This window comes from Nuphar pumila, chromosome 6 (assembly GCF_984573655.1).
Source record: "Nuphar pumila chromosome 6, dmNupPumi1.hap1.1, whole genome shotgun sequence".
Classification (NCBI taxonomy): Eukaryota; Viridiplantae; Streptophyta; class Magnoliopsida; order Nymphaeales; family Nymphaeaceae; genus Nuphar; species Nuphar pumila.
In genome coordinates, this window is record NC_143254.1 from 20,432,331 (window position 1) to 20,455,221 (window position 22,891).

The window sequence follows — 22,891 nt, forward strand, 5'->3', positions numbered from 1 at the left end:
CACCACTCATGCAAGTGTCAAATAATGACCTCAAGTTATAGCCCAAATATATATATATATATATATATATACTACGTACACCTGGCTAGGTGAGTCGACGTAGGATCTGTCTGGGAACTGGTGTTGGAGGGATTTGCAAGTTGTCGAGAGAAGTATAAATACTGGATTTCAAGGAAAATAGATTTTAAAGGAGTTGTTGTGGGCTCATCCTAAAGATTCAGCCCTTCAACTCCTCTTAATTCCTCACCATGTTTGGAGTATGTAGCAAAAAACTTGAGTAGCATGAAAGAGGTGAAGATGGGTGTATGGGTTTAAGAGATATTCCTAGATCTCATCTTAAGTTCGAAATGGTGGCCTGTGTAGAAAACAATTTTTTTTTTCACTGGCAAGAAAAAACATACCTAAATCATCATGCAAGATAAAAAAGTACCTTAACGATCAGCTTAAAATACCATTGCCCGTATACATGGTTTACCACCCAAACTTATGCCTTGTTAGTGATTTTCCCAGCTGCAAAAGTAAAACTTTGGGAGTCACTTTGACGGATATAACAAGTATTTTCTTGGCTTAAAACTGTCAACATCTTCCATTATTGTTGTCATATATTATCTCTACAGGGTCGAGCCACGTTAGGATGAGGGTGGGCATGTGCCCACCCTGACCCATTGAAACTCCTCGAGGGGGAAAGCCTATGGTAGTGCTCACCTTGACCTGACTAGGTTCAAGTCAGGGTGTATAACGTCCCAAAATTTTAACCCTAATTTTTTTTTTTTTAAAACAACAAAAATAATATTTTTCTTTGGGTTATACATTCTGAACCGATTATAATACAATCAATTATTATAACTAAATTAAAATATAAACATTAAGATTTAATTCAGTTTCAATATTTTAAAATACATATCATATCAGAGTATAATTATTTTTTCAAAACTATCCTTAAGAAAGAAAAAGAATATCTCTCGATACCGCCTAAGCATTTCGCATATGCTTCGTAGTTGTACATCATAATTTACCTTAAACCCCAAAAAATGAGTTTGACTCGTGAAAGCCTAGTAGAAAATAATACACTTGCAATAAATGCACGATATCAAAATACATTCTTATATATCAATCGTGTAACACATATATTAGCAAACAATAACATAAAATTATGCTAACAATTAAAATAATATATCAATTTTATGTACATCCATTCATGCTAAGATTTGCATCAATACAATAGATTATGTATATGCATGAATATATACAATATGCATGAACTTACCACTTTAGTGCTGTGAATCTTTTACGCATGAATAATTTCTTATCTTTACTTATTATTTTCTTGCTTAAATGATGCATGCCATGTTCTATCTATATGCAATTCACAATCTTTTTTCACTTGCCAATATGTGTCTATAGGTACAACACAAACTCTCCTAAATGGAGATATGACCCAGGTTTGTATTTTTTAAATAATTGTGCCTTATTAATCTGCATGACGCTCTCAACTGTGCATACTTCAAAGAAAGAATAAAATTTTATAGAGAGAGTTTCTAACTCTTAAATCATAGTAGTTTTCCTGGTTACTGGTCCTATGGATAGGGAACAAAATCAACCTTCCATGCTAAGTCAAATATCCCACAGAACCATCAGTATCATGTTTACTCTCTCGATAAGTACTAAGATAATTAATTTTATTTTGATTTCTTAATTAACCCTCTTATTAATCATGTCAATGCAAACATGCAACCATATTTAGGGTTTATATGCAGCAATATTCATGATATTCTATGCATACTCTTGATTAGTCTCTATCATAAGATTAATACAGTAATGCAATCATTATGCATTTACACAATCAAGGTAGACTAATCATTTATATTTATGCATGCTCAATTCAATCAATAATGAAATATATTAAGTTAACATGCATATCAGTCCAATATCCTATTTAAGCATCAACAAACATACTACACAAAATAAATAAAAAATCTAGCATCAACACATGTCGTACTATATAGTTTGAATTCATGTTAACCTGAATTTGAAAAACCCACCAAAATTACAGGCACTGAATTTAACTCTCAATATTTTATTGGGATTGTCCCCATCATTTTAGAAACACGGTCTAAGAAATAAAACTACAAAATTTGTTGTAATAAAATCAAGGAAATTTTGGGACTGAACACTGCTTAGGAAAAATATTAGATAGATCATGTCAGCTATAGAAATTTATTCTAGTTTGAGGAATTTTTCAAGATTAAAAAAAATATTTTAACAAATTTTTTATAGAATATTATTATATATGTTACCTTTCACCAAGATTTTTCATAATTTATTTTGATCAGTTTTGATTATGATTATAGAACTTTCAAAATCTTTAGTCAGAACAGTTCTGTTGATAGGGCAGGAACCCTATGCTCTGTTGCAATAGACATGTCGACCTTAAAAATTAAACTAAATAGGACGAAATAAGATTTTAAATTCAAGCCCTAGATGTGTAGAATACTCCAGTATTTTCTTTTTTATTTATAAACCTTATTTTCATAGAGATATTGATTTGTTTCTGAAATTGGGCGAAACAAAAAATGATGACCGAATAGCGAAGATTCAAACTCATGAAAGATCTATTAATCAAGAATAAGAATCATGATGAAATTCATACAATCAAGATTTTTTATGCTTTAAATATATTTACAACATCATACAATACATCTTTGATTATGTTTATGCTAATATTGCGAAAACATTAACATCCATTATTCAAGAATTAGAAAACCTTCATGAGATATCTTAAATATAATTTCATCTATGCAAGAATCACAAGAATCATTAAACAATATGAAATCATGATTTATTTATGCAATAACATGTTGTTTAATCATGTTAAACATGTATTAATCTACTATATATGCTCAGATCAACTTTCTTTAACATAAAACATCAAAATTCTAAAATATTTTTGGCAAAACCTTTTTTAAAATAATTTTTGTGCATTTTTAACTAAGATCTATGCAGGATACATATTTACAACATTAAGATCTATGAAAAAACACTCAAAAACATGCTTCTATACTCATTATACATGTTGATCAATACAATAAAATACATATTTATCTATTTATATGATTTTTGTTTTTTAGGGTTTTGAAACTAGTCATTTCCAAATCATTTTCTCAAAACCGATCTTCCAAAATATCATTTTGTGTTTTCATTTTTTTTTCGTGTAGATCTAATAGCCATAGATGTTCTAGACATAGATTACATATAGATTCAAGCTCTGGATAAAAAAGAAGGTATGTTAAAGTATCCTATAATCGAACATTATGAAGTAGAGATTTCATACCAAAAATACACTTTATGTAACGATACCATCACTTTTTTCACCACTTGCACTATATATATATATATATATATATATATATATATATATATATATATATATATATATATATATATATATATATATCCAACTACAGGAGAACCAGGACCGGGGAGATCTCCCTCTTTTTTTGCCAGCCTCTTTGGTCTTGTCTTAAAAATGCTAGTTTTAAAAATGACTAATTGCCCTTTTCTGACCCTTACTGCTAAACAAGAGAGCGAACAACTAATGTGTTTCACTTATTGAACAGGGTTGGTTGGTCCATGAGCCCTAGATGTGGGCTTGAAAAGAAACCTACAAATGCTTTACGTCCAATCATTCTGAACAACGCTTGTTGCCTTTGTCTTACCACGACTGCTGTCATAGAGTTAGTCAATGCTTATTCCTCAAATACTATCATTACTTCTCTAGAAAAAAAAGTTTATGACCCATAGGCCTTTTACCTCCACACAAAATTGCTCTGTCAGGCTTTTGCCCATTGCAAAAAATTTCCCACTGCTGCCTTTTGTAGGAGTATGAGTCGTGAATCTTTGTCTAAAGAAATGTGTTGAGAAAGAACAAATGTATAGAGCCTTTCAATGAGATAGTGCTTTTTCAAATCTCTCAAAATAGACTATGTTCCAAATGTATATGGACAATTCCTCCATATCTCGTTAATCTGCAACAAGATAATTTCTTTGTGCGTCGGTAGAAAAATATATTTTTTGGAGAGAGATACTATTTCACCAATAGAGTCTATAGATGATTCCCCATATAATACCCTTTACAAAATATTGGGTTTTTCTTGATAAGTATGGTCCGTTGGACATAGACCCAATTTTTCCCTTTGATCCCTTATCCAATAAACTTTTGGTAAAAGTTATGTCTTATACGAGTAGGATAGCATTTTTCTTCTGCATGTCTATAGAGTTTTGAAAAGTTCAAACATTTTTAGAAGAAATCAATCTCGTAAAAAACAATAACAATAAAAAAGTAGAACATGAAAGAGATTGAAATAGATTCATCATGAGGGACACTAAAGGGAACCTCCATCTGCCCCTCAATCCTTTGGATAGATAGAGACGTAGGGCATAGCTTTTGGTTTTTTCATGTTGTAAAAAATAGAACAATGAAAATAGATGGCGAGCGCCTCATCGAAATAAAAGGATTGAGCCGAACCAAGTAAAGAATGAGGCTCATGTTATTTGCATATATCAATATGTGCATACATATGATATGTAATATGCAAGCAATTAAGATCTCAAATCATCTTTTCTTTCATCTATAAAACTAAACAATTCAATCTTTGTATTGCTGGATCCATAATGAAATTCATTCCTCGGCATTACATTACATTAACATTAATATGCTTGCTCGTTGTAATTGTCGCCTCTCAAGAGAATCGATGACTGCATCTTTGATGCACTGCTAGTACATCACCTGAGAACTTTTAATCAGTTGGTTGTAATACCTGCAAATGGTGTACTACATCAAAATATTATTCTTGCTTATTTTGACAATCCATAATACAAAAGAAGCAGTTTGAGAATTACCAAATATGGCACCATAGAGGTTGATCATGGTTTAAATAGTTTGATTTTTTATGAACCCATGAAAAATTTAGGTTATGACAATGAAAGGGGAAGACAAAGAGCATGATCTAATTCTCGGGGGAAGGATCCTTATTTCACATTTCTCATCAGTTAAGGTAAGCTCAATTACTAATTGGATTGGGCACAATCTCTTTATCTCACCCAAATTGCACATTGGATTCTCAATTTATATGTCTCAATCAAGGAAGGAGGATACAAATACAAAAGATCAGTCAAAGATCATGTTCTTCTGTTACGGGGGTGGAGAATAAAAAATAGAATGAATAATTTTTGTTTTCATTTTTTCTGTCTTTTAAGAAGATTATATCATAAAAACTTAGTTTAGAACTTAATTCGTTTTCCAGATCACTTCTATTGTATGTTCTAGATACCTCAATGAATAACTACAGGATATAGACTATTATTGTATCCCGGTCCATATTCATTTTCTCTTTGTATATATACATTACATTTTGATACATTAATTAATCATATGCCAGGAACCATATTCAAATTGGTGACACACGAATTTTCAGTCCTCTACTCTACCAACTGAGCTATCCCGACCGTCCTTTATACATTATCCTACTGGAGGAAACCTGTTCCCAGTCTTTGTTTCTATTGCATTCTATCTCTTCATATGACATTCTATTCTTTGATATTTGAGAATCACTGTCAAGGTGTAGATCCGTTGTTTCGTAGCCCTGGGGCTATTTACAACTAGCCAATTAAGAATTCTTTAGTATTTTTTTCATCTTCTTGGAGACCTTTAGAATAATTTTTTGGTTGTGCAAACCAAAAGGAATGATTACTTTGGGTTGTACCAATTGTCTGAAACCGAGTGGATTTATTTTTTGTCCCACATCTACCTACCAATATTCTTTCTAAACTAAAAAAAGTAATGTTTTGAAAATCAAATATTTTTCACAAAGTGAATTTAGGTTTTTCGCTCAATACAATAATTATATGACAGGTGGGTCTTTTTATTGGGTAACTACATCCCCGACCTTGCGGTTTTAACCTTTTGACAATAACACCTTTGTCCCCAACTTGCGGAATTCACTCTTCCCTCAAATCCTTTTTTCAAACAGTCTAACTAACTACCTCCAATGTCATCCCATCTTCTTCAACGACGGGCTCCCAAACGCAGCCTTGCATCCAAGTTGAAAGACGTTGAGAGATTGATACTTGGGGTGTGCGTTTTCAACGTAAGGTTTTGAAGTGGGGAGGCACCATGGACCTTAAGAGCTTTTATATCAGTGGAAACCTGTAATAGGGCTGGCTGTATTCACAAAGTATTGGTTGTAGTGGATGATAACTGGATTTTCCTTGGCTTAACCAAGAAAAAAAATAGTCAATTTCATAAATACATATAAAATATCATTTTTAACATTTGATTTAAAAATAGTACTTGATTTCAAAATAGCATTTACCTTTTTATTATGCGATAGAGGCAGTTGAACAATTTTATTATACATAACTTGCGGTTAGCCTGAGTTGCTTCAACTAAGTATTAGACATATTTAGTGAAAAATACGGTCATGAAAATGTTTTTTCTTTCAAAAAATATACATTTTTAAAATAGAGAAAATTCTATTTAGGGGCCAACCTTTTGTGCTTAATTTCAAATATGAGCCTCATTTTTCTAAAATTTCAAATATGGGCCAAACTTTTTCCAAAACAATTAAATAGGGACCTCTGGTCAACATTCATCATATTAGAAAACATGAGTCCTTTTTGGTTTCTTGTATTGTCCTTTAAAAATTGAAAAGTACACATTCATCCTCATAAAAAAAGTAAACAACTTAAACTCTTAGACCTTATTTGGATCTGTTTTTATTTATTGCTTACAAAAATAATTAAAGCATATTTTATAAAGATCAGATAGTTGCTCTTGTTTTTAATTAAATGAATTGTTGGATCACCAACTATTTAAATTTTAATGAACAAGAAAAGAAGATTAGTTAGTAGTGGTGATGGCGATGGTAACGCTCATGGTGAAGAAATGGCGGTGATGATGATGATAGTAATGGTGACAGGGTAAAGCCACCTTGTGTTGAGACGTTGGTACGGGTCTGCGTAACCCCAGCTTGCCTATAAAAAAAATGGTAATGGGGGGTAAAACAAAAAAAATAAGCACTTATGAAAATAATAATTAGGTCTCTCCTTATTTAAAAAAAGTGTGAAACTTATACAATGTGATTAAAAAAATAAAAATGATTCAAACATCAAACTTGCTGCTTAAAATAAGCATAAATGACAAGGAGCATTTTATAAGGTGATCCAAATTCCAAAGGGTTAATGATGATGGTCACTGTTATAATTTGGTTTATGATTTAACCTGAGTTAAAAGACAACAATAAATGCAGGCCCTTGTTTGACTGTTTCTTGAAAAGCAGAGGCTCATTTAAAATATCAAAAATGTGTGGCTCATATTAAGAATTAAGGGTAAAAAGTTGGCCCCAAAAGGAAATTTTCCTTTGAAACATCACACGAAATATGGGTCTTTAAATGCAAATTTTGAAAAAAAGTTAATGAAAAAGAAAAGTAAAAAGAAAAAAAATGTGGCTCACTTTTAATGGAGGCCACCTCTTTACATGAGTAAAAATTACTAGCTATTATCTTTTTTTTATCCCTGTGGTTGCATCAAAAGGAGATCAAGTCAAACACTACATTGGCACATCTGACGTATCTGAAAGAAATGTGACATGACGCATGGGATATGCCAAGGATCTGTTTGCTGTCTGCTTTGCTTATGTTCTTCAACTTTTTCCAAAACCAACAAAAAGGATCGTGTTTGCAAAACTAACTTTTTGGCCTTTGCCAGCACATGACAGCCCCTCTTTATTGTAAAATCTGCATTATCTTTTCCGGGGGATGTTGTCTTGTCCTCAATCCTCGTGAGGATTTTCTGATAATTTTGACCACATTCCTTTGGAATCTTACGTTTGTCATTTTCTTAGAATTGACAGGCTAAGTTCTTTCTTCTCACCTATGGAAGACTTTGAGTGCATAGGAAAAGCCTATACAGTACACACTAGCATTTTGTTGGCTATCGAAACCTATCAAGGGTAAAGATTTGATACTAATGAAAGTGCAGAATCATTGACTGGGGCTTTCCAAAATTTTGGAAGAAAGGTCATTTCCTTACAAGATTTACAGGATATATGAAGCAGAGTTACCAGTCGAGGAAGCAGGAGCGGAAAGCGAGGCACTTTCAAAAATTTAGGAAGCGGGAAAGCGGGGGATCACTTAGAAGAAAATTCCGAACCGTCTCGGAAGCGACCTAGGAAGCGAACCGAAAGCGAGGACGAAGCGAAAAAATGAAAAAAATGAGGAAGCGAGGGAGAAGCGTGGGGAAGCGCACTTCCCATAAATGGGAAGTATGTTTCCCATAAAAGAAAAACATGCTTCCCAAAAAAGAGGAACGCTTCCCCCTCACGCTTCGGAAGCGCGACGTTTCGCGCTTCCCTTTTTGCCTAGGCGCTTCAGGTAACTCTGATATGAAGCATAGGAAGTCCGGTTTAATGCAAAGAAAAAAAGATGAATTCTGTTTAAAATGAGAGAGAGAGAGAGAGAGAGAGAGAGAGAGAGAGAGAGAGAGAGAATGAATTCTTATAATTTGAAAATTCCTGTCTCCTTTTTTAGATTATAATGATAGAATTCTTTTTACATTAGGAAAAATCGGATTCTGTTGTCACTTGCTCCTATTCGAAGGACTCCACACATGGTTTGATAAATCTGTACAATTTTCCTGATCTAAATTGTTAGGTTCCACATGAAGAAAATTTTGTTCTACTACCAACGGGGCCTTGGCTTGTCTGTTAGGAGCAGCTAGTGCACGTCATGGACTTTGTAAGTTTGAAACCCAATGGTATAGTTATATAACTGCTAGGGGTCTGCCTAACCCCTGCTTGCCTTTCAAAAAAAAATCTTCTACAGTAGGTTGTTGATTTTTGAAACCCTTGAAAAACTTACATATGACAATCACATGATTCAAAGTTTATTTTCTACTAAGCAGACCATGTAGATTATATCTCTAGTTTGATCTACAAAAAGATCCAATTTTTTTAAAAAAATGACTTTTACACAATAGTTTTCTACTTTCAATAGTGCCAAATACTTGCCCTTCTATCAATATGCAGCCTTGTTATGGTCAAAATAACAATGGAATGATTGTCTTACATACGTACCCTTGACATAAAAACGAGTTTTTCAGACCCAAATTCAGCAATAAAAGTTCATCCATTTGACCGACATCGTTAGATTGGCTGAAAACCAGTAGAGCAGCATCGATTATCATGGTCCATGCAACCCAACTTACTTTTGGCCATTCAACGCTAGGGGCACACTTGCTCACACTTTTATATGTGATTCTAAATCAAATGATTCCAAATCGTGTGATTCCAAATCACATAATCGAACCCTTGATTTCAATTTTCTCATGAATTGTAACCCTTATGTGATTCTTTACTCAGTGCTCCATATCCTCAGGTTTGCTTCAACATGAGAAAATGAGACAAATTTGTTCTCTCACAGTAGTGAGATAATGGGGCCAAGCAAATGCGATATATATATATATATATATATATATATATATATATATATATATATATATATATATATATATATATATATATATATATATATATATATATATATATATATATATATTGGGTGGCTCTGTAAGAGCACTTTTAGTGGCACAAAAGGCACTGCTAAAGATCTTTAGGGGTGCTTTTTGATCGTTGCTGAGGCCTTTAGCTGACCTTCAGCAGTGCTTTTGCGTGCTGCTAAAGGCCTTTTTTACAATATGACTTGTGCATGCGTCTGGCGGTTAGCCAGAAAGTGCTAGGCAGCTGCCACTTTCTGTATGTGTGTGTGTGTGTGTGTATATATAGTGTATCACTTCGTCTATGAATTTGTCATGCATTCTTAAGATCTGTCTATTAATCATCCTTTTCAAAGTTTTATGACTTTTAATTTGATCTTTATCAAGCTGATAAATGAATGAAAATACCTAGGGAAACAATGTCAGATTGCTTTTGAGCTCAAGTTTGATCCAGCAATTGCACCAAATGCTTTCAACTCTCATGTCATTGTTGCCTGGCACGTATAAACTACAAAGGTTGTCATGGTGGCTTATAATTTTTGCATTTCATGTGATAATTCCTGACATTATTTCATTTCATAGTTGAAATATTCAGATCATTTTATGAACAGCTTTCCAGAAAAAAAAGATGAGAAAACAGAAATGGGCGGATTATATTTTAGTAGGACGGGCACCGCAGTTAATTGAAGCTTTTGTTTTCTTTGTATACATTTTCACATTGACTTATACCAGACTTATTCGGGGTCAAATGTGAGCTAGATAGTTAGGTCACAGTATCATAACCGAAGGGTCACAGGTTCGAATTCCCAGTAACCAAATCTAGGAGGGAGAGAGATCAGAAGTGGGACGCAATTAGGTAGTCAAATCTACTTGAATATGGCAAGCTATAAATAAATAAGAGTTTGAACTGCTTAAACATCCAACAAAATCAGAATTACAACTTCAATCAGGATTGCTAATATAGAACTCTATGATGGCATGGCACCATCCTCATCCTATTGTACAACCAGAAAACTACATAACTTTCCGGGATCACCAACCAAGTTTAAGGTCCTACTAACTATTACTAAGGTTCCTCCCAAGTCACCCAGCCACACCAACCATGTTACAGACCCATAAAATAATGCTATTGATAGTTGATGATGTTGCTCATGACATAGAATGAAGTGTCAAGTAACCGCCTAGGTAGAAGCCTCAACTTGGTTGGTAGGAGCTGGTTGCAGGAAATCTTTTATCATAAAAGCATCATCCTTCACTTTTGTAATGACACCCTACATGAACAAGAATCAAAATCCAGAATGATGTTTTGCAAATAAAAACTACTTATGAAGAGAGAGAGAGAGAGAGAGAGAGAGAGAGAGAGAGAGAGAGAGAGAGAGAGAGAGAGAGAGAGAGAGAGAGACCTTTTCAGTAATGATGCCGGTAATCAGACTAGCAGGGGTGACATCAAATGCAGGGTTCCACACAGATATCCCTGATACTGTCACTTGCTCACCCTGCCCCCCACGAGCATGAGTCAACTCCTTTGTTGTCCTCTCTTCAATAACAATTTGATTCCCAGATGAAATGGACAGGTAAATAGAAGTTGCAGGTGCAGCCACATAAAATGGTATGCCATGAAAGGATGCAGAAAAAGCAAGAAAGTAGGTTCCAATCTTGTTAGCTGTGTCACCTAAAATAACCAAACAATTTTGTGTAAAATACACTCCAAAAAGTATTGGCAACAGTAAACAAAAGTGAACATGGCACCAACATAGAGTTTTGGCTCTCTGTGGCATACCATTTGCAGCTATCCTATCAGCACCAACAATGACTGCATTCACACGCCCTTCTTTCATTAAAGCAGCAGCAGCGGAATCTGCTATTAATGTCGCAGGAATATTGTCATGGACTAATTCAAAGGCTGTCAGCCTAGATCCCTAAACAGTCAAGGAAATGACGTGTGAGAGAGAGATTTGTGATTATTGTCAAAGACATCACATTATATGCAGCGTCGCTACATGGTGGGCATGCAGGGACCTGTCTGACAACCATCCACCTTTGCATTTATTGAGATGGGTGCCATGCCCATCTCAAGAAATGTCGAGATAGCTGGTTAGCAGTAGGGGAGCTGCATAAAAAATCACCTCATTGTCAAATATCCGGGAAATCGGTAGGATATGGGCACTAGAATATAGAAACTCAATTTTGCAATAGCGCAGCCTATGATATACGGGACAAGAACACCAAATGTACAGATTGATAGTTTGCTGGGGTTTTGACAACAAAATATAAAGCAAGAGTCAAAACCAACAAATAACTCTAAAAAGTTATTAACTGATATCTGAATGAAAAACCAAGTTGGGAGACATTAATTCGTATGCATCTGGTGACCTACACATCTTCCACCTCAACAATCTACTAATTTATTTTAGTCAAATGAATGGATAATATCCTCTTTTATAATTCCATGCTGTCAAAATACAATAGCAATATTCACTACTTGCATTCTATGAAAAGAAACACAAATAAGCTTCATAATATACTAGCTTTTAGAAAATCAGAGATATCCATCAAGCTGAACTAAATTTCAATGATCAAGCTTGTGAAAATCAATAAGCCTATGAAGTTCCTTCTGATGGGAAAAGCTGCTTATATGCTTTTGAAGACAACCTACAAGAACTGGTTTAAAGAGTAGGTCTCATCCCTAGCATTCTTCATATCAATCTGAAAAGGTGGCCATCCTCTGTAATGAAGAACAGGGGTGCCTACAATGATAGTACTTGCCACAAGGGCAAAAGCCCACTTATAGTCATATATGTTCTCCCAAGCAAACTCTTAGGCACCAAATTCTGCAACTTCTTTAGCACATAAGATCTACATGATTGTTTGTTAACCTTGTGGCCATTTAGCACAAAAAGATACGAGCAAATGCTGCCATTTCAATCAAGCTGGTATGAAGCAACTCTATTAAATACCAACAGGTGCAGAAGATATATAATGTGGATAGAACAGCTAAATGATTTACAACTGTTGGACAGTAGCGAAGTGCTAGAATAAACGGAATAGGGCCTCCAGATGATGATGATGGAGATTGAAGCGAAGGATTCAATCAGCAGTGAAGACTCAATCATAAATAGTTCTTATCCTGTAATGAAAATTGTAACTATTTGTATCATTGCAACTGTTGTTGCTTGTGTTTAAAATGCTTTTCGCTGCAGAAGACTCCAGAAGAGTCTGTACACAAAACAACCACTTCAATCTCATGACATGGAACCAAAGGTAATGGTTTCAAGTTTAAAATACACTTTTTTACCAAAAGAATATTATAGCATGTGGTTCCAATCTTTCATAACAGTACCAAGGAATAGAACCACAAAAGTTTAATAAAAACCCAATTCTTCAAAGCTCAAACAACTCTTAACATTACAGATCATGCATCAAGGCAAATTTTACATGACAAAGTATGTCAATCACTAGAACATTTTGTTAATGTCAAGATGGATAAATAACCATATGCATCTTTATTTATCATAAATATGATATACATGTAAGAGAGAATCCATTAATGAAGAACTACAAGCCATTTAGGATTCAAACAGCTGCGAAAAAAGAGTAGCATCAATAATGCTGAACTTATCTTTAATCCTTTATTGTTAGATGCAAACTAAAATGTTTTTCACTCACTCCCCAAGATATTTCTTCTGCAGTAAACACAAGTTTTCAGTTTATGCATGCTCCAGTGGATGCTCAAATTGAAGCTTACAAAAGAAATCCTTAAATATATCCAGGTCACCCAGTATTAAACCCCAATCAGGCTTGAATGTTTTTTTATGGGACATTTAATCTGTTTATCACCCTTGCATATGCAAATAAAGTGTTCTAATTCCCCAAGATGTGTACTAAGTAGTAACACAACATTTTAAGGTATGAATCAGGTGTCTAAGTAAGAACTAGAAGAATGTTGCTACATCTAGTACCAAACTAGAACATTGTTGTTTCCCCAAAAAAATTGAACATATGGTGGAAAACGTGACTGAGCTGTCACAGAATTCAGAGTACGTTACTTGTCACGCTTGTTGAGGCCCTTGTTACTTTGTGACATAATATACTTGCCAGGATTGCAAAACCTATGTTAATGAAAGAACTAGCACATTCTGACAAACTACCATTTCATACAAAAGATCACAAACTAACAAGGGCCTAAATCCAATTCAATAAGAAAATACATGTTACAAAGACGTGAAACTTGGTCAGTATATCAGACTACATTCTGTGTATGAAATAGTAATCCTGTACTGTAAAATTAAATAATCTGAACTTATAAATAACCATATGTTGCTGCAATAAGCAAATCATTTATAGATTTTAAAATAGTAGAGAAAATACTCCATATATACAAGAGTTGCCAGAATATAAATTTTAATCTGTTGAACAATAAATTGCCAATATGAATATCAGAGCCTACATAAAACATCATTCATTTGAACACCATATGGGTGCAAAAACTGACAACTAGAAGTGTGAAATTCTCACTTGGTTAAATGGTCGTGTTTCAGTACAGAAGGCCATCTCTAGAACTCCTTCAGCATGAAGTGTACGAATAACACCAAGAGCAGTCCCATGTCCAGCTGTTGCAAGACTATCAGAAAAAACACAAAGATCAATATTTTTTTTGACTAAAACAAAGATCAATATTTTCACCCATAGGATTTACTGAATTTCTAAATATGACAAGACAATGCACCCTGATAAATTAAGTCAGTATTGGGAAAAAGAAAAAGGAAAAATCAAAGCACCTGCCAGTATTGCAATGTGTTAGAACAGAAAGCCGCTTGGGATTCTTAAGTTTGTCACAGAGAAAGCTGGCACCATGAGAACCAATAGCTTTGTTATCAGCAACATCATCTATAAGCATAGTCTCAGATGCTTCTGTGTAAGCCTGTGAAAGGGACACTCAAAATGTCATTGTTAATCACATAAGCAAGCAAGAATATGAGCATCAAGAAAATTTCTGACATATAAAACTTATCAAGATGTATGAATTTTGCATGCTCTAAGGCAGTGTTGTAAGTATCATACCGTATAGTTACTCTTGGGTTTTGTGATACAATACCCGTATCGGGTGTATCGTACGATACACCCTTGTATCATGTTGTATGGTACGATACACCTTTGGTGCACTTTAAAAAGGCCGAAAGTTACTTTTTCCATTTTGGGGTTTTAAATACTTTTTGAGGGCCGACTTCTCCATTTGTCTAGAGGCCATTAGAAGTGCATTTCTACCATTTTTTCACCCAGAGAAGTGGGTTAAGGTAAAAAAAGTGCATTTATACCATTTTTTCACTCAAAAAAATGGGTTAAGGTAAAAAATCTTTATTGTGAGTAAAATTATAAAGCTACTCTCCAAAAAAATTCCGCCACTACTCGAAAATTAAATATTTATATTAAGGTAGAAATCAGGCTCCACACTCCTCCAACAAAGATGGCATAAGATGATCCGACATGACAATGGGCACTCAAGTAATGAGTGGAAAGCGATTGAAAATCGAGTATAACTATTGCCATAATATTTTTTATGTAATATAAAAGTATGAGTCTTGCATAATGTTCTTAATTACAAGATATTTAATATTTTGCATTGTTCTTGTGAGATAGTTGATGTTTGATGATGTCTTATGCAGCTCATAGAGACATAAAGGCTTCATATGTGATTTTATGGTTGTATTTTGTGCAATTCATAGTTGTTTCATGTAATATGATTTGTTTAGAATTTTTGCTAGTTTTTTCTAGATTTTCTTGAAATTTTTAGAATTTTTTATTAAAAATTTATGATATTTTACGATACTATGCGAGAGTCATGATGATAAGACTAAGGACCGTCTTTATCAAAATATCTTTGCTTGCTTAAGTTCATATAATGCCCTTTTAGTTTAAGAGTTTTACCTTTTTCAATATCAAACTCCAACGGAGGATCCATATAAATTCTTCATTAAGCTCACCATTATGAAATGCATTCTTGACATCTATTTGGTAAATGAGCCATTTTTTGGATAAAGGCAACAACTATTAATGTTCTAACACTAGTCATTCTAATGAGGCTATCAAGCTCTTGATGAGCTTAAGCTCAGGCTAGACCCTGGTTTAAACTTGTTGGAGGAATGAGTTTCAGCAAAGAAAGATTTTGGTGAGCAAAGCTAAGCTTCTCACAGGTAGAACATCTCATTGCCTGCCCTTGCTGATATCACTTGAAGCTAGTTAATTTTAATTGTTTCAGTAATGGTTTACTATCAGTGGCAAGGTACTTTTGAGTTTTGACCAACTTAGCGGAGGTGATTTTGTTCAATTGCACCAATGTAATGATTATTTTCACTCAGAATGTTTAAGTGAAACCTAAATTAAGGAATCAAAACATGGTCAAAACTTTATGTTCGAAATTTTTGCTCTACGTAACATATGTGTCACAATCTGCTTTCCATCAGAGTAACTTCATTTCTGGATTTCTTCAGTCTGCAGAACAGGTTAGAATGCTATTTAACTTTGAGTTTGAGGCTATTCTGGCATGACATTTCTAGGGACCTTTATTTTATTACCTCATTTGTTTGATCGAGTGGGCATGTGAGTGTCCCATCTTAGTGTTGCATAATATGATTTGAATGATGCAATTTTTGTCTTGAATATCTTTGTATACATCACTGTCACCAATATCGGCGATTTTTTGAAAATATCGTGAGAAATACCAATATTTTAATTTAGTCGATATTAAAGGTAATATCCTGCAATATTTTCAAAATATCACAATAATATCATGGTATTTTTGAGAAAAACTCTTTATTTATTTATTTATTTTAAGTTTGCATTTCCTATTTTTTTGTTTCTTTTATATTTTAAAACCTTTAAAACATGTTTCTTTATACTTTTGGAAGAAAAATAATACAAAACTTATTATTTTCTTAGCTTTTTTGTTGTTATTCATATTTTTCTTAAATTTTTAAACTCCCAAGATATTCCCAAGATTTATCAAAATTTGAAAATCTCTCTGAGAAATACCCTCGCCAAGAAATTACCTTTAACGATACACATCATATGATCTCAGCAGATGCATCATTAGAAGGGGCTTATTTATTAATGATTCTATCTCAGTATATATAAAGTGCTTATTCTTTGGAAGATGCTTGGTGTGTGTGTGTGTGTGTGTGTGTGTGTGTGTGTGTGTGTGTGTGTGTGAAGCTTTTGAGACTCAAAACATTAACACCATAATGATGATTTTGTTCTCCTTACAACAAGAGCTGATAGTTCAAAACCTAATACCTCACCATTTAAGAAATGTACTACACAAACATATCTCAGGTTGAGGTTAACTAAGCTAAGCTCAAGCTTAACTAACCTATATATATATATATATATATATATATATATATATATATATTTGTGTATGTGTGTGCGTGTGAAGCTTTTGAGATTCAAAAATTAACACCAGATTTTTTTCTTACAACAAGAGTTGATGGTTTCAAAACCTAATACCTCCCCATTTAAGAAATGTACTACACAAACATATCTCGGGTTGAGGTTAACTAAGCTAAGCTCAAGCTTAACTAACCCATTATATATATATATATATATATATATATATATATATATATATATATATATATATATATATATATATGTGTGTGTGTGTGTGTGTGTGTGTGTGTGTATGAAGCTTTTGAGATTCAAAAAGTTAACACCATAATGATGATTTTGTTCTCCATACAACAAGAGTTGATAGTTTATGTGACTCCAAAATCTTTTTTTTTTCATTTTAAAATTTCCTTTTGAAGAAAGGCATACACAGCAGAAGACACTTCCTTTTTCAAAACCCTCTTTCGAACACGGTTTCAAAACTAGGACCTCAAATATTTAAATACTTTGCACATCTTTGCAAAATCACTATTTTCTTTACGTACTGTTACGACACCGGCTATAGGTCAACATTACCATGTTCACACGTACCATTTCAGCACTGACCTTAAGCCAACCCTAATGTACCATTCCAGCACCGGCCTTAAGCCAATCGTAACGTACCATTCCAACACTGAGTCAACACCCAAAACATTTCAAATCTCATACACAAGGTTTTGACACAAAAATACTTTTTATTCATTTCTCCTAGTAAAAGTTTACAAAACACAAGAGAGTACAAAACCAAAACAAACTCCCAAAAGCAGTCCCAAGTCTAGTGTCATAGAAACCATCAAGCCCTCTGTGTTGTACCATCTGCCTGTCTGCTACAGTACTTGAAAACATCAAAGTAAAGTGGGATGATATTACATGTCTCAGTACGATCCAACACTCAACACGGATTACAAGACTAGCATAACAAGCATCTAGCATTGGAATGCCCATCATGGCCAAAACTCAAATCCTAACAATGGAAGAATCAACCTTTAATTCTCAGGAGTCGACCTTCAAGTCTACACCACAAATTGAAACATAGAGGAGTCAACCCTCCCAACATAGGGGTTGACCCACAGGATACACATCACAAGCTGAGAGTTGACTCACATACACTAGTGTCGACCCCAGATCCAACAAATCTCAATCAAAGGATAAGCTTCAGGATAATCTCAACATAGACTTTCAAACTCAAGCCATATAAGTGAGTACAAATCATCCCAATTCAGAGAGAGACAAACCGACAAAGGCTCACTGGTATCTGATGGCACAATCTAATCTCCAAAAGCTCACAACTATAGCATAACATACATCCATGCATCATATCCTCGTGATTAAGGCAATCCGAGCTAACGCTTTACGTATCGTACCATCATAGTACCAACATCTTGCCCAAGACACAACTACCACCACGAAAAATGACATATAACCAATAAAACAATGTGCCCTCAAGGTACTGGCACCTAAAGCCAAAGCTCACAGTACCCCCCTCTAGTATGAGCTACAAGAACAAAACATTCAACATCCACATACACTCAAGTATGAACAACAAAGCACCACAAAGTGTCATCCCAGTACTTGAGTCTGGACCAAGACGCGGCATACACAACAACACTCAACATAGGCCAACTCAAGATACCCGCTCGGTATCACGGATCAACACCCAACACAAATCATATACTCATACAGGTCAACACCCGACAAATTGAGCTCATGATCATCAATGCCAACATCCCTCATGTATCATTCATCCCAATCCCACATTCAATCATGCTCATATGTAAACAGTGCTACCGAGTCCCTCTTGTTCCAACACATCTCAAATCAGTTCCACTTAGCTCAAAAACAATATATTTCAACAAGGATTGATCCCATTGTCCATCAACACCTCATTCTTGGGCTGGTTCCATAAAATCTTTGAAACGCACACAGGCTACTCAGGAGTCGACCCTCCTGAGCCTAGGAGTCGACCCTCCCCTTGCAAAGTCAACCCTCACTCTGCAGGAGTCGACCATGGCAAAACAGGTGTCAACCCACCAACTGAAGGAGTCGGCCCACACTCAGCAGGAGTCAACTCAACCATTGCAGGGGTCGACTCTCCCTAATGGGATTACCTGCATCTTGTAGGAGTCGACCCTAGCAACCCCAGGGGTCGACTCTCTGGGCCAACCATAACAACAGGATGTCAACTCTTGAGCAGTAGGAGTCGACCCCTAACAACCCTTCATTCGGTTTCACACCCTAAAAACCAAACTTTCACAAGGTTTTTTGCCACTATTATGAGCAAAACAACACCCCAAATCTGACATCATGCTCGTGTCATATGCAATCATCTACCTATTGCAGCCTTGCAATAAATCTCAAAAATTCGTACTCACATAGGCACCACAACTACGTATTTCCACACTTGCAATACAAACCTCAAACACCAATTCTCATGCATACACAAACTATGTAATGCCATACTTTCACTATGAACATAAACTCAAACATTAATCATGTTATTCATTCAAACATGTCTCATGCATTCATATCTATGTATTGCTACATCATCAATACATTAACTAAAAGAGCGTAAACACATCCATATGCATCACACCACACATGCATGCATGCGTATCACTCGTGCATCTTAACATGAACCAGGTCACTTCTTGGACCGACCGAATGCAAATGAGTGTCTCATTGCACAAAGATTAATAAACAACAACAAATATTGGCCTCATTGATCCATACACAACTGCTTTGGGCTGGTTTCACCGAATCCCAAGCTAGACAACACTTACTCGCATAAAAATCCATAATATCAATCACATAAACCACTCAAGAGTCGACTCTCTTGAGTTCAGAAGTCAACTCTTGAACCAAACAGGAAGAAAATAACACCCAAAAGTCAACTCTCCTGATACAAGAGTCAACTCTTAGGCTGCAGAAGTGAACTCGCAGTTTGCAAGAAATCGACTCTTGAACTGCAAGAGTCGACTCTCAGTCTTCAGAAGATGACTCTCAGAATACAGGAGTCTACTCTTTACACTACAGAGAATCAACTCTCGAGCCCCACATAAACCAAATACACTTTCTACAATTGTCCCTATCAAAAATACCAAAATGCCCTTGATGTTAATTAAATCCTCCATCATACCAAGCTGTCATTCCCCATAAAACCAAGAGCCTTTAAACAAAACTCTAACTTGTCCCTTGATAAAATAGCCCTTCACCTTTTCTAAAATATTTGGGCAAGTCCCTTGCCCAAAAATTATGTTTTTGCCCTTGGATCAAATCAGATCCCATCCAAACCTATATTCAACCATTTTATAATCCAATTTCAACGAGGAACCCTTATTCATCAATATTAAACACCAATCCCAATGCAAATGCTCAGAATTATTTAATAATCACATAAATAAAGGGTTCAAAAATCCGAGGTGTTACAATTTCAAAACCTAATACCTCCCCATTTAAGAAATGTACTACACAAACATATCTTGGGTTGAGGTTAACTAAGCTAAGCTAAGCTCAAGCTCAAGCATAACTAACCTATTACATCCATGTTTTTCCTAATATTTTTTATGTTTTTTAACTTTTTATATTATGGAAACATCAACCTTTTCTTGTTTTTCCTTTTCCCTTCTTTGATGTTTTCTACCTTTTTTCAATTACCAGATCTTCCAGAAAAAGTAACTATTCCTTAATTATGAAAAAATTACAAGCTGAGGAATTTCTATTCAATGTCAATGCTAAGAGGTTTACTTAAGAAACTGAACAGATGTGACAAGATCTGGAAGCATATACTCATAGACAAAATTGATACCAAATACTTTAACTCAGGCACCGGAAGTTTGTATATACTACCCACCTGAAAAACAAATTCGGGTTTCTCACTTGTAACAACAGCCACAGAAACCACATTTTTTTAGCTTTGTTGCACATCTGAAAGGTTCACTGCAGTTGGCCGGCTGCAAAGGCATATTTAATTACCATTAGATTAAGACTTCATCAAAATCAACAGAAGAAGGATGTCATAATAATAACAAAGTTATATATATAGATCCAACCACCAATGCTTATCATGATATGTATCAAGGGAAAAAAATCCAAGAGAATTGTGTCTTCAGAAACTTTCACCTAGACACAAGGTAGTCCAATTTCTCAATCAGATATGAAGCCGCATCTGCAGATGTTCCACTGAAAGATTGCAACCCGGACACCTCCACAGCAAGGGAAAGGGCTGCTGCTATAGCAATTTCAGGTGCACCACGGACCACCATATCTCTTATTGCAACCCTGCATTTCAAACAGATGGGCTAGTGAAAGTCAGTGAGCTGCCATTCTGCAATGACATTCTTATCCTTTCTTTTTTTCTCTTTTTGAAGCATTGAAGCACTATCAAAATATCACAATGGAACCCTGATTTAATAATGAGTTCAAGTTTTTCCATGAACACAAGATGTTCTTGAGTTCATGATCTTTAACAATCAACATGAGCAACAATATAAGAGGGTTCACTTTCTAAGGTATCATGCATATGGATGAAAACCTCCAAACAAGTGGCCTTTAACACATGAAGTAAAGCAATAAGAGGTTGCAGTAAATTTATGGACCATTTTCAAATTACAAATGTGATGCAATTGCATTGGAGGAGGAGTGAAAACTAATGGCCCACCGTGAATCGGTGTGGCTGAACTTCTTTATTAACTCAGAAATGTTCAATAAACAATGGGAATATGCAATAAACAGTAAAGAAAATCTAAAGGGAAAACAATAATCAAATAGAGAAAAGGAAAAGTTGCAGAAAAAAGAAGTCGGCTGGGCTGTTTCAATCTTCAATTCCCCTTCACACAACCCTAGACAGGCCTTTTAAAGAGTGTTTACTGGACCGGGTCGGGGGTCCAGAATTGGATCCGACCCACGATCCGGTTCAGTCCTTCTTTGCAGCTGGTTCTGGGGCGCGCGAGCTCCACCACGCCTGACGTAGGTGCGCAGGGGTACCTCCCTGCGTCATGGCTCCGTCCCTGCAGGTGAGTCATAGTCACGGGGTCTTTCATCTGCCCTGTGTGGTGGATCGAGTGGCACGATGGGCCCAATCGGGTTCTGCCCTGCATCATTCTCCCCTGGTTGGGAAGAAGTCGGCTCTGTCGACTTGTTGTTGCCACAGTAAGCATATAGATCAGCCACGTTAAAAATAGGGGAAATATGCCAATCATCGGACAGCTCAAGGAGGTAAGCATTCAAACCTAACCGCTGGAGGATCCGAAAGGGGCCATACTTCTTAGGACTTAATTTGCTATAGGTACCGACGGGAAAATGCTCTGGACGCAGGTACACCCAAACAAGTTGACCGACCTCGAAATGGACATCACGACGACCCTGATCTACGAAAGCTTTGTAGGTCTCGTAGCTTTTAACAAGTTTGGTCCGGACTTGTCTGTGAATGTCACACATATATTCAACAGCATCAAAGGCATCCGGAGCTGGAGCTGAGAGATCTGACACAGGGGCGAGGTCAACGACATGGGTGGGAGACCGACCATACACTACTTGGAACGGAGATTTACCAGTGGACCGGTTAATGGAGTTGTTATAGGCGAACTCGGCTTGAGGCAGAACGAGATCCCAAGTTTTGACATTTTCGCCCACTAAGCTCCGTAACAAATTTCCTAAGGTGCGGTTCACGACTTCGGTTTGGCCATCAGTCTGGGGTGATACGCGCTACTGAACTGGAGCTTAGTTTTCAACAGGGCCCATAACGATTTCCAAAAAGTGGCTCATAAAACGCGTGTCGCGATCGGAAGTGATTGTGTGAGGTAGACCGTGGAAACGGGCAACATTTTTGAAATAATATGAAGCGACTAAAGAGGCATCGGTGGTGCGTTTGCACGGAATAAAGATAGCCATTTTGGAGAACCGGTCAACAACTACTAGAAT

At 35.5% G+C, this 22,891-nt stretch overlaps 1 pseudogene; it reads right to left on the reverse strand.

The window, feature by feature from the left end:
* Positions 1-10,731: 10,731 nt before the first annotated feature.
* Positions 10,732-21,249, reverse strand: LOC149834246 (methylthioribose-1-phosphate isomerase-like; annotated as a pseudogene).
* Positions 21,250-22,891: the final 1,642 nt, after the last annotated feature.